Raw genomic sequence first — 13,926 nt, 5'->3', positions numbered from 1 at the left:
CGAATGTTTATCTTTACATATCTATGAAAATGGCGGGCTTTTTCGCAATGCATTTCGGTAACAACTTGCCTACTCGGAACAAAAATTCAGTATTGAACTATTCCGGTGAAAAATATAAATTTAAAAATAAAGATAACATCTTTTTAAGAAATTATCAGTAGTTAGCGTGAAAAACCTCGTAAGAGAAAAAATCTGTAAATTTTTTCAACTTTGAAAATACTTATTTATATTATATAGAGGGTACTATTATTCATAGGTACCGCACGCTAGGAGGGACTTTCTTCTTCTTCTTCTTCTTCTTCTTCTTCTTCTTCTTCTTCTTCTTCTTCTTCTTCTTCTTCTTCTTCTTCTTCTTCTTCTTCTTCTTCTTCTTCTTCTTCTTCTTCTTCTTCTTCTTCTTCTTCTTCTTCTTCTCTGCCAAGAATTCACAACGACCTCGAACCCATAAGAGTAAACAAGAGAGACAGAGACAGGCAGAAACAAAGAAAATGCCCCTTGTACTTGAATACTATGCAAATATTCTTTTAAAAACTTTTCTTTTAACTTTTCCAAAATTTAATTGTTTTCTATACTTACAGTTGAAAAAGTCTCAATGACTGAAACGGGTACTGATATGTTTTTATAAAACTATTTAAGCATTTTCTACCTTGACTTTTTTCTATATATATGAACTCGTGTGTTCCTTTTCAACCTTCTACATATATATATATATATATTAGATGCAGTGGGGTATTAAAATACCACTTGCTATAAACAAAGCCATCGCTCCAAAACCACCAATAATTCACTATTAAAGTACACACATTATTATCATTATTATTATCCATACAGGTAATAATACTTTTTATTTTGAATGTCGCGGAGACGTTTAAATAAAGAACGCACAACGAGATAATGTGATGAATATTTCAGAAATAATGTTCAACGTGTTATTTTCAATTGAAGAGCTCAAAGTATGGTTTTTTCATACAGAGGGCAAAATCAATTGATTTTGAAATATACACATTCCTTCATTCTGTATTCCACTTAAAGTAAGCCTGCTTCTGCTGTATTCGTTGCATTGCCCGTGTGTATTTTGATAGTGAATTATTGATGGTTTTGGAGCGATGGCTCTGTTTATAGCAAGTGGTATTTAAATACCCTGCTGTGTCTGAATTTAATTTATATTTTACCTGTAAAGGTGCTAACTTGCTAGCCCCCTTATTGTTATCATTATTATTATTCATAACGGTAATAATAATTCTTTGATATATATAAGTATATATATATATATATATATATATATATATATATATATATTATATATATATATATATATATATATTAGTATTATGTATAATATATTCCATCAAGAGCTCAATCGCTGATATATTCTTCTCAGTAACTGACAACTGGATTGCTAATCAGATTCACGACATTGTCAACGACAGCAATAGTATCGAGCAGTATTAAGGTTAACAAGGAATGCCTAGTTTCTTTTGACACACATTACAGCACACTTTTCTTCCTTCTATAATCCATGCAGTTATCGTACCGAACTAGGCATAGAAAACTAATCATGCAGTGAATATTTTGTTTCATTCCTTGTTGAGGACTAGCTATTTGCTATCAGCTTCTATGTTTTTTTACACCCCACTGTGCTCTGTATTTGACAAAATGTTCATTGCAGTTCATTGCTCTTTTATACTTCTGAATTCAGTGTCAGCAAAGTAGATCATTGTGGCTATAGCTACAAACCTACGGCACGTCGCCTTTGCTGGATTTACTGTGCAGTCATTCATGTACCTCTTATGACTCCCTGTTCCCAACATATTTAAATACATCTTTTCATGTATCCATCCCGCTATTGCCTTTCTAAGGCTTAGTGAAGTAGATAATGAGGGATAGTCTACGTTGGACCGTGTCATCATGCTGCTTTGTTGCTATTATATCAGTTAATTTTCGGAACGCAAGCATTTCTTCAAAACCAACCTTTAGAACTTGTTTTTGCATCTGTCAAATGTCTCCATCTGCTTCGCTGGTGCATCTCCAATTCTCATTCTGAGTCCCTAATTCTCGCTGTTAAGTTTTATGTTTACTGTTTCTGTCTTTTAGAAAAAATTTGGCAATTTACAGTTTTCCGTCTACGGCAATTAGGACCCCGATCACTGTATATAAATATGACGTGAACTATTTATTTTCTGTAGATTTCAGAGCCAGCACTGTAAGTTATGACATATTCGTATACGAAACCTCGTAACTTACAGTGCTGGTTCTGAATTCTATAAAAAAAACTATAATTTATCACTTAAAAATGAGAATATAGCACTGCTAACACAAAAGTAAGAGAAACATTGACTTGTAAACCTTTAATATACATGGTTGTAGATTATGGTTGCAAAACGAAATACTGTGTTCTTACTAGTAACTAACAAATATATGGGTGCGTATGTGTGTATGTGTTTGTTCATGTGTATGATGTAGTTCTCTGCGCATGTATGTAGTTATTTGTGTGTGTATTTTTGTGCATTTTGTATGTATGTAAATGAGTGATCTATTTGCGTGTGTTTGTAAGGTTTATTCGAGAGTTAGTAAGAAAATATAATCACTTCTCTTAAATCGAAACCTTAATAATGTTTTATTAATATAGTTTGAAGTTCAGCTACTATATTCCGAAATGTATTTGTTTACCTTAATTTATGTCCAACTTTATTTAAGATGGAAGTCATAAAATTGCTACTTTTCACCAAGAATGTAGAATTTATTATTTGTGACACTGCCTAAAAGTTTATTGGAAAACTAATGATCATATTAAAGAACTGAAATGTTCTCGATAGATAGTATCAAATTCGATGTTATTATGCTAAAAACTACGTAAGTTTTCTGTTAGGAAATCACAGGAACTGTGGGACTGTTATTCGAAACGAATATTTTGATTTCTGACCGAATGGACTGACATTGAACGAGCTTCGTTGACCCCGAATTAATCACTTTTAAATAATCGATATTAAATATCAGGTCACAGCTATGATTACTTGAACTTGTCGCTCGGTTCAATTTACATTGCAGGTTACTTTAAACGCTGCGTAATTTCTGAGTAAATATCTACAAATAAAATATTCCGAAATAAAATCTGACTATTAAATGCCTGAGTGTACTGTTAGCAGCGTGAACAATGTAAAGTGAAAGTCAGGTGGAGACAAAATGCTAAAAAAAATTACTTGTACATTCTCAAATAACATACATGGAAATCATGTTACTATTAACAAGAGACGAAGAAGTAGGGCAGATGACGAAAAAGACGAAACACAAATAAAGATTAATTTTATATCCTTCAACAAATCGGGACGAGCATAACAGTATGGCGGAGGTTTGGCTTCAGACAGCGAACTGTGTAAACTTATGCTGGCTCAGATATCATGTCTAAAAGGTTATGCCACTGATCGCATTGGGTTAGTCCCTTCAATTTCCCCAGTTGGGTTTGATGACCTTTTAGCTACACTGTGTATCGTTATTGATGGATGGGGAAACGTTGCTTGATATCTCCCTTGGCCCCATTGTGTTGATCCAATGACGTCAAAGGATATATACAGAGGGAATATGACATTCCAACGCACCGCAACTATGAGCTAGGAACAGTTAAAGTTTGACAGGAATAGTCGTTTTGATCATCCTATGTTTCGTTTAGAAGGCTTTGGCATAAATACATAATATAAAGTCATCTGTGACTGTCTAAATGTTAAATCTTCGTTAAAAAAGAAAACCAATAAAATGGATTATGAAAAATGCCAAATGAAATTAATAAAACACTTTTAACATGTTTATGCGGAAAATTCCTATCCAAATAAATTGAATGTAAATTAAATGATTGAGATGTCATCTTGAAATATAAGATTGCACTCTAGAGGAATATACTAATTAAGGAACAGGTTCAGTCTTGATGCGCAGCCATCATTTTACTTGTATCGACTACGATATTGGTATTAAGTGTTGTATAATGTAAAGAAACATCGAACTGATGCCGTTAAAGAAATATGAAATTGCTGGTATACAATATTGAAGTGCTGGTATATAACCTATAAATACACACTGTTCCTTTTTAAAATCCCGTTTGATAATATGAAATGGAATAATAATAGTTTAATTCTGGCAAATCAATTATTGGTTTAAATACCAATATTTAAATATATTTAAATATATTCCTTCTATAATCTATGTTATAATAAATTACGTGTATAAAATATAAAATATATAAGAAAATAACAGGTGAATATATTTAAACAAATTTCATCCATAATTTTCTACTACCAAATATCAACTCTGAAGCAAATGTATTTTTCATTTAAATTTCTTACATGATTGTGTGTGTATTTATGTTATCTTTATAAACTGTATTAAATGTTTATTGGTAACCATATAAAATGTTATTACTTTACTATGCAAAGGTTTCTTAAGACCTTGAAAATCCATGTAACACCGGGACATCATTAAGAGCTAAAAGAATAAACTTGGTACGACCGGTATTCCACTTGCGTTCTATGAAGAGCAATAAATATATTCCTTTGCAAGGAATATATTCATAATATCCATAATATTTTGACAATTTCAAACGAATTGGTACCTGTTAAGATTTGTAGGAAAGTAGAATAAGCATCTTGCACAGTAAAATCATGAATAACCAACATGTAAGTCACAGATTCATAAAAAATCTGTACTTTACCTGCCAAGATAACCTGAAGGAACTCATCACATTTTTTTTATAAATTCATAAAATTTTGAGAATAATCCAACAGACAGTAACCGGAAGACTTTGCTCTGTTATAAACCACAAAAAATGATACGAACAAGCGTGACATTTCCAATCCAAAGGAAGCGAAAGGGACTTTTGGAATCTCGATAAATATAGGCGCAGGTGTAGCTGTGTGGTATGAAGCTTGCATCGCAATCACATGGCTCCAGGTTCAGTCCCACTATGAGGCACCTTCTCAAGTGTCTTCTACAATAGCTTCGGGCCGACGAAATCCTTGTGAATGGATCTAGTAGACGGAAACTGAACGAAGCCTGTCGTATATATATATATATGTATATTTATATCTATGTGTGTGTCTTTGTATCTGTGTTTGCAACCCATCACCGCTCGACAACTGGTGCTAGTGTGTTTATGTCTCCGTTACATAGCAGTTCAACAAAAGAAACTGATAGAATTAATATTAGGCTTTAAAAAATAAGTCCTGGTGTCGATTCATTCGACTCGACGTTTTTCAGGGCGGTGCCCCAACATGGCCGTAGTCTAATGACTGAAAGCAGTAAAAGATATAAGATAACCTCAAATTAAATATCTTAGCGAGAGTTCGCTATTTCCACCAATTCGCTACATTTGGTATAGCAATTAAAATGTGTCTTAATCGACTTTATACTATCAACACAGTAAAAACAAGAGCATCAAACTAAACAGAAACTTTGGCGAATGTTTTGCTATCGTCATATATTACTACGTTAATATCCACTAGAAAAGACATCCATAGGAGGCGGCATGGCTGTATGTTAAGCGTGGCATCTTAGGCGAATTTCTTCTGCTTTAGCCTCGGGCCGACCAAAGTTTTCTAAGCGAATTCGGTGGGCGGAAACTGAAAGAAGTCTGTCGTATATATATATATATAATATATATATATATATATATATATATTATATATATATATATATTATAAGAAAATAGTAAAGTGTGAAAAAACGACAGAAGCTTAAATGTTAAAAATATATATATTGTGTCAAAATGTCTGGAGAATATTGGAAAAATTTTTTTCCTTTCCTTAAAATGACATAATTTTAAAATTTTTAAAAAATTACCGGTTTCGCGTGTAGCTTTTCAAATTCTTGTGACGTTATGTTTATATTGCATGGAATTATCGTTGTTTTTATTTCCAGGAGATTTCTAAATAAGGGGAGTAGTGAGTGATTTTTTCCGGTGTAGGGGAGATAATCGCTTAAAAATTTTTTTTCCATTTCCTTGTTAATTTCTCTGTGTCAGTATGTTCGGATGGTTGAGTCTGGGTTGTACTTTTCAATGAAGAATGTTTCCTGTTCAGTCTCATTTGTGTTGATGATCCGAAAGCACATGGGTAAAAGGGAAGATTAAAAATTGTGGCAGTAGTTGCTTTGCGCATTTCTCAATGTGCTCACTAAAAGGTATCATTCTATATTCTGGGAATGCAATCTGTGTCGATGCAGTGTGCATCTGCGCCTGAGTGATAGTCCCGTGGAACCCACATTACCCAGCTCAACTCATAGAGGATGGGATCAGACGTGCAACAGAAATCACATAGAAACTTTAAGAAAAGTTCAACACACAACACACACCTTCCCCGAAAATACTACCTTACATATCTACATACAACCCCAGAAACAAAGAAGCCTTCACCATCATCACCCAGAATTTACCAATACTTCATAAAAACCCAAAATTAAAGGAAATTCTAAACATACACCAAATCATTAAAAGCTACAAACAGCCTAAATCACTTAAAAAGATTCTCACAAAGGCAAAATTGTCTTCTAAAATTACGGATGCAAAAGTAAAAAAATGTGGTAGATCGAACTGTGCAACATGTCCTAACCTATTGGAAGGATCAGAATTCTTCTTAAAGAGGGACAGAATTTAAGATCAAATCTAACTTTACTTGTGCCTCTGAAAACATAATTTATGTTATTAAATGCTCGGGCTGCCACCAAGACTACGTGGGTTCCACGGGACTATCACTCAGGCGCAGATGGCACACTGCATCGACAACAGATTGCATTCCCAGAATATAGAATGATACCTTTTAGTGAGCACATTGAGAAATGCGCAAAGCAACTACTGCCACAATTTTTAATCTTCCCATTTTACCAATGTGCTTTCGGATCATCAACACAAATGAGACTGAACAAGGAAACATTCTTCATTGAAAGTACAAACCCAGACTCAACCATCCGAACATACTGACACAGAGAAATTAACAAGGAAATGGAAAAAAAATTTTTTAAGCGATATCTCCCCTACACCGGAAAAATCACTCACTACCTCCCCTTATTTAGAAATCTCCTGGAAATAAAAACAACGATAATTCCATGCAATATAAACATAACGTCACAAGAAATTTGAAAAGCTACACGCGAAACCGTAATTTCTTTAAAAATTTTAAAATTATGTCATTTTAAGGAAAGGAAAAAAATTTTTCCAATATTCTCCAGACATTTTGGACACAAATATATATATTTTTTAACATTTAAGCCTTCTGTCGTTTTTTCACACTTTACTATTTTCTTATATATTCACCCACGTGCTTACAAACAAACTTTCTTATCTATATATATATATATATATATATATATATATATATATATATATATATATATATGTATATATATATATATTATATATCTTTATATATATATAAACTGAGAATGTGTGTCTGTCTGTCTGTGTGTTTCCCTAAAACTTGAGATCTACACAACCAATTTCATTCAAATTTTGCATATACCTTACTTAGGGTCCGGGGAGTGTCATCGGCAAAAAGATTTTGAACTTTTTGCCTAGGGCGAGCCCACAGCAATATCATATCTTCTCCACTACGATTCCCTAAAACTTGAGAACAACACAACCAATTCCATTCAAATTTTACACATGCCTTACTTAGGGTCCATGTAGTTTCATGGGCAAAAAATGTTCAACTTCTTGCCTAGAGCGAGTCCATAGCAATATCATATCTTCTCCACTATTTCAGTATTACGTGGTAAAAGTGAAACAAAAACCTTTCTCTATTTTATGTCAGATACTTTCACTTTAACAATAAAAATAATAATAACAATTGAATTATATGTAGTAAGTAATAATTAAAATCAAACTAAAGTATAATATAATCGTAACATAGCAAAAGTAAAAATAGCAATTGGTATAAAATTGCATCAATGATTTGAACTTGAATAATTGGTTTCACATGAATGGGAATAAATTAAAAATAAAATTAGCGTGCAGAAATGGAATAGTCCAGATGGATAATAAAAAATTAAATTAAAGAAAAGACTATTGTCTATAAAGTATACAATGTAGAGAAAAAAGATTTGAACACATGGAGGAAAGCACCTTCGAATAGTGTCTTGGTGCGACTATGAAATGTATCTAATCAGAGGCGGTAAATTCGCCACAATAGAAGCAAGGTTCGAGTCAATGGAGCGTGCAAGGGAGTACTCGACTCGAACTTGCGAAGTGGAAATATTTTATTTTTACCTTTATATCTGGGACGTCGGACGTCCCGGAAAAAAATTTTTAAATGCCCCCAGAAGTAGAGGTAGGCTGGATTGTAGCCACACTTCTATACAAGAGGGAGAACAAGATACAATTGATCGAAATTACAAGAGACGGGCTAACAATTCCAGTCTGTTATATATTTTGAGTATTGTTATCATTAGCGATATCAAGATATAACTTTGTATTTTGTATCTTATGTGTAGATGTATATATATATAGATGTACATTTAATATGTACACATATATATACACATATTTACATGCATTAGCACTATGACCCGGCAACGACGGGTCTTTAATGCTAGTATATGTATATATATATATATATATATATATATAGATAGATAGAAATATATGTATAGATACACACACACACACATTAGTGTGCGTCTGTCTGTCCCCCACAACCGCTTGACAACTGCTGCTTTTAGTTTACCTCCCTGTAAATTAGCGGTTCGGTTAATGTGATCAATAGAAAAAGTATCAGACTTAGAAAAAAGTACTCAGGTCTATTTGTTCGATTAAACCCTTCAAGACAGTGCACCAACATGGCCACAGTCCTATGATCAAAACATATAAAAGATAAAAGATCGACACCGAATAACTTTAGAAAATCTACATACAAGACTACCGAAACGAAAAGTTTACAGCTAATTTGAAGTATCGGCCATTGTACCTGTCTAAGCAATCACAATAATATTTCAATATTTTATTTTATCGATGTACATTAACTCAACACCTTTTCCTACAAGCAGAAAACTTTCCGTTCCCCATTGAAAACCAAGTAGAACAGATTCTTTATACATTGCATAATTTGCTAATTAGTATTTAAGTCAGCTGGAAAACTGAATTCTAATATTTTGCACTCGAGAACTTTTTATAGTAAATATTGAGATGGAATTTTTTCTGTATCCGAATGTACATACCGAATGTACAAACCTTATGGATAAGCTTAAAGCAACTCATTCCCGTTTTTTGTTTTTACTATTATTTTCATTATTAAGAACAAAATCTCACATTTATTTCTTAATGTGGAGTTTTACGGTGAACAAGTTACAACTTCCATCAGCAAGCCATATAGGAGTGAAATGGCCAAGTCTGGATTATCCAATCAAAAGTTATGACATGAGATTCCCTGCATATGCTTCGTTTTATCTTTGGGCAGTGAAATTAGCTATCAGTGCACAAAGCTATCGGAAATACCAGTGAGTTTTTAGAATATTCTCTGCAACATACGGGCATCTCATGGCGAGGGACTTTTATCTCTTATCCACCTAATACCGTAAAACTGTCACTAAGAACCTGTCCTTGTGAGCAACTGTGCGCTTTTGAAATAATGAAATTTACACTAAATTCTAGATTATTCAATCAAAAAGACAAAATAAAAAAAATAATAAACTATTGAAAAATAAAACGCAATTATAAATTAAAAAAAAAAATTCCGTAGATGATTAATTTACGGTACACATGCATACAACAAATATGCTTCAATGTCAGATTCCGTATCAGCAAGTCGTATATCGTATGTTTTTGCGGCCTCGTTAAAATCTTCCTAATAATATAGTGTGTGAAAAGCAATTTTCCCTAGAGTCGATGCAGTCTTTGTAAAGACTCGTTAAATACATAGTTTACCGATGCTTTACCGGCGAGTTCTATTACTTCTATAATTGCTGAGAATTGATTGACTCATTGCTCTCAGGTTTTACAGTTCTGGAACATGGTCTATTTAGGACCATAGAAAGCAATTTGTCAAGGCATTAAAGGCATTAAAGCCTTTGACAATATGGCTTAACTAATCAGCATTAGCTCACATGTTATAGTTGATGCAGTGAACTGAAAGGGAATTATGCAAGCCCCCCCCCCAAAAAAAACCCATCTTGATCGAAAGTTCTAAAACTTTTGCTTACTGACATAAAAGGCCAGCGAATTCAACCTCAGACCAGAGTCATCCAGTAGTCTACATGGAGTTATGAGCTCTGCCCAGTGAGATATTCTTTCGCCATCTTATAGTTTTTGAAACTTAACATGCTTGTGATATATTCGCCAGTAGGTTCCGATCTTGGGCTGTCATGTCGAATCGTGCACACATTTCTTAGATGCAGTAGTTCCAACTCTTTCTACTTAATCTGTCTTCAATAAGTATTACTTAATTTCATAACATTATTTTCACAATAATATACAACATGCTAGATAATATCATGAATGTGGTTTCATTAAATCAAATATTTGTACACACGTAAATAGAAATGTCTCATATTAAATACAGTATATGAAACTCAAATAAATATCCGCGTGGTCATTCTCGTCTTTAATCGAAGCCTTCTTAGTATAGTGTTCTACCAATGAAGAATAAATGACGAAAGACCTGCTAAAAGTCTTTTGGCTGCGGACACAACGCCGATAGTGAAAGCTGAGAACCTTATCGGCTTCAGTCAAATATTATTCCCTTTTGTTGCCATTGAAAGTGAAAGTGATATACTCTTTTTAGTTCGGTGCATAAGTAGGAAAGATAAAGCGACGAGCAAAGTTTTTAGAACCTTTTACATTCTAAGTTCAAATTACGCTAAAGTCAACTATTTATTTCATTCTTCCAGGGTTGATAAAATAAGTATCAATAATAATCTGGATTCTATATAATCAACTGCATTTTCCTTCAAATTTTATGGTCGTGTGCCAAGATTAAAAATCAATACAAACATGCTCATTTCCGCAATCCACTGCAAACTTTTGGCAAAAAGTTTGCCTATTCCGACAGCTGCTGTCTATACTTAGGATTTTATTAAATGTTTATTACTAAACGTGAGTCCATGAAACACGGGCCACACTGGAGCTGATGAGATTGAAACAAGAGCAGAAATTGTGATCTTTAATCGTTGATCTCATGATCTCTCGTTTTAGCCCAGAAAATTCCTTCCCGGAGAGAATAGAAATGTTTACATATACTATATTCATTAATATAACTCTTCATCAATGACTTTACGTCCCACAGATACTCCCACCTTCTGTTTGCATGTGTGAGATGATAGATATAGTATGTATGTTTTTGTGTTAGTATATATGTACTAACGTATGTAATGAGTGTGTGTGCGTCTGTGTGTACGCGCGTGTGTGTAAGCGAGAGGGAAAAACCATACAAGCAGAGAGTGAGCGGGAGGAGTGGGTAGAAGGGAAGAAAATCAGCACATGTATATGTGTTCGTGTGTCAAAGTATGCAAAGCGGTATGCGTAAGCATAGATTGGATGAGTTTGTGATGAGTTTGGATGAGTTATATATATAAGTGTGGATATATATATATATATTACAGATAAGCACATTGATACATGCATAAATGCACACACACATACACACACACACACAAGCACACACACATGAACACAAAGAGAATGTGTGAATGTATAAAAAAAAATTATAGAAATATTGTGTAAGAATTTTTGTGTATGCAATCGTATAAGTGGGTGACTGCTTAATGTGTGTGCACCTACAACACAACAATGTTTGTCCCTATGCACACACACACAGAGACACACAATGCATATACATATATATATATATATATATATGTGTGTGTGTGTGTGTGTGTGTGTGTGTGTGTGAGTGCAGCTTATATACATGTATGAAAGCTGCGAATTCTATTGAACCTTCTCACACGGTTCTGAAATAGCAACGAATTAAATTTTTATCCTGCTTTATCTACGCTTGCAAATGTTTTTGTTGCGTGGATTTCTCCAGAGTCGTGATATTTGTGGGTAGAGTCTGAATGAAAGAGAAAAAAGGAAGAAACAGAGCCGAGATAGGGAAGGAAAGCAGGGAATGGTGGGGGAGGATAGAGTGAATTAATGGCCAGTGTCCAGTGGTTTTGCCAAGGAACATCAAAAATAATTGATATATCTTAACTGATGCCATTGCTGTATGGGAGAGCAAATATCTTTGGTGAAGAATTTAAATAATTGACAACAAGAAAGGGAGTGAGAATTAGAGAGAAACAAGAGAGGAATGGAAATAGAGACTAAATCAGTGAGAGAAAGTAAGAGCAGTGGGGAGTGAGAGCTAGAAAGAGGGAGTCGAAAGAAGGAGAGAGAAGAGGAATTGGGAGGGAAAATATAGATTTATAGGCAAAGAAAAGAAAAGAAAAAAGGTAAGGCCTACAGAGAGAGGAAAGGGAGTTTATGGTAACGATTGAATGAGAAAAGACAGGCTTTGATACAGAGAGAGAAAGAGAAAGGGAGAGAGAGAGAGAAAGAGAGAGAAGAACAAACAGAAATGCATACAGGGATTGCAAGTGAATAAGTTGGTGTTACAGTAAATTTGTGTAAAACTTTCCCTGATAATCTATTCCACTAATTTTCTGTTTTCTTTTCCCAATTTTCTAACTAAAAGACATATACACTAGTAAAATATATACATATACTAGCAGTATCGCTCGGTGTTGCTCGGGTTTGTAAGGGAAATAACTATAAAGCATTTTTAGAGAGTTATAGCCAAAAAATAGCAAAAAATGCATTAAAAATGGAAAAAAATTATGGGAAATTTTTTTTAAAAATCGTTGACTCATCGTAGACATTTTTAGAGAGTTACTTCCCTTATATAATAGCGAAAAAATGCATTAAAATGGAAAAAGATGATGGTAAATTATTTTTAAAATCGTAGACTCATCGTAGACGCGCGCTAATACCCAGAAGGGCTCGATATGAATCACGACTATAAGATACCCGGTTTTGGTTAAACTGCACCGCAAAATGTGGGAGTAGTTAGGAATCTAAATCGTAGGAGACAGACACACAAGCTTACTTTTATATATAAAGATATATACATACGTACGTACATACATACATACATACATATATACATACACACGCACATACACACATACGTACTTATAATACACAAGTATAAACACAGAGACATATATGTACACGTACATGCATATATATATATATATATATATATATATATTATATATATATATATATATATATATAATATATATATATATATGTATATACATGTATGTTGTGTGTGCATGTGTGTATGTATTATGTATATATCATTTAATAAATATAGGAATTATGCATGAGCTACTTCAAGTTTTATGTTTGGATAATGCGGTAATCATACAAACTTATACAGCATACTTTGCAAGCGCTGGTAATTATTCAGACTCAAACGACACGGTTTCTCCCTGAGGAAATGCAAGAAAAATATCGACAAAAAAATAGAATGAAAAGGAAACGTTATGAAACCTTCTAAGGGAAAGGGGGATAAATGTTACGTCCCCTTATCCTGTTAAACAAAGAATATTGTTAAGCTGAGTGTCTACCTTAAAAAAATCTATACTTAGTGATCGAGATAGTCAGATGGTTTAAAGACTAAAATATTAAAGACTAATTTGGGGAGTGGACATTTTCCAATAAGAGACTGCTTTATTGAGAATTTCTCTAGAGTTAGTCAGGTTAGAGATTCTAAAAGTCTTATAGTTAACTCTGGTGATAGGATATCTAGTCTTCCTTTCTCAAAAGAAATTTTCGATAAGGTATCTTGCTATAATAATTCCGCACAAACCGACTGTAGCTTTAAAGAGAAGATAACCTACACTCCGAGCCAAAGAAGAAGCAAGCCTAAAAAAATGGCCCCAGATGAGTTATATGGTTCGTTCCCCCTC

This window comes from Octopus sinensis, linkage group LG1 (genome assembly GCF_006345805.1).
Source record: "Octopus sinensis linkage group LG1, ASM634580v1, whole genome shotgun sequence".
NCBI lineage: Eukaryota > Metazoa > Mollusca > Cephalopoda > Octopoda > Octopodidae > Octopus > Octopus sinensis.
This window is presented reverse-complemented; position numbering follows the sequence as displayed.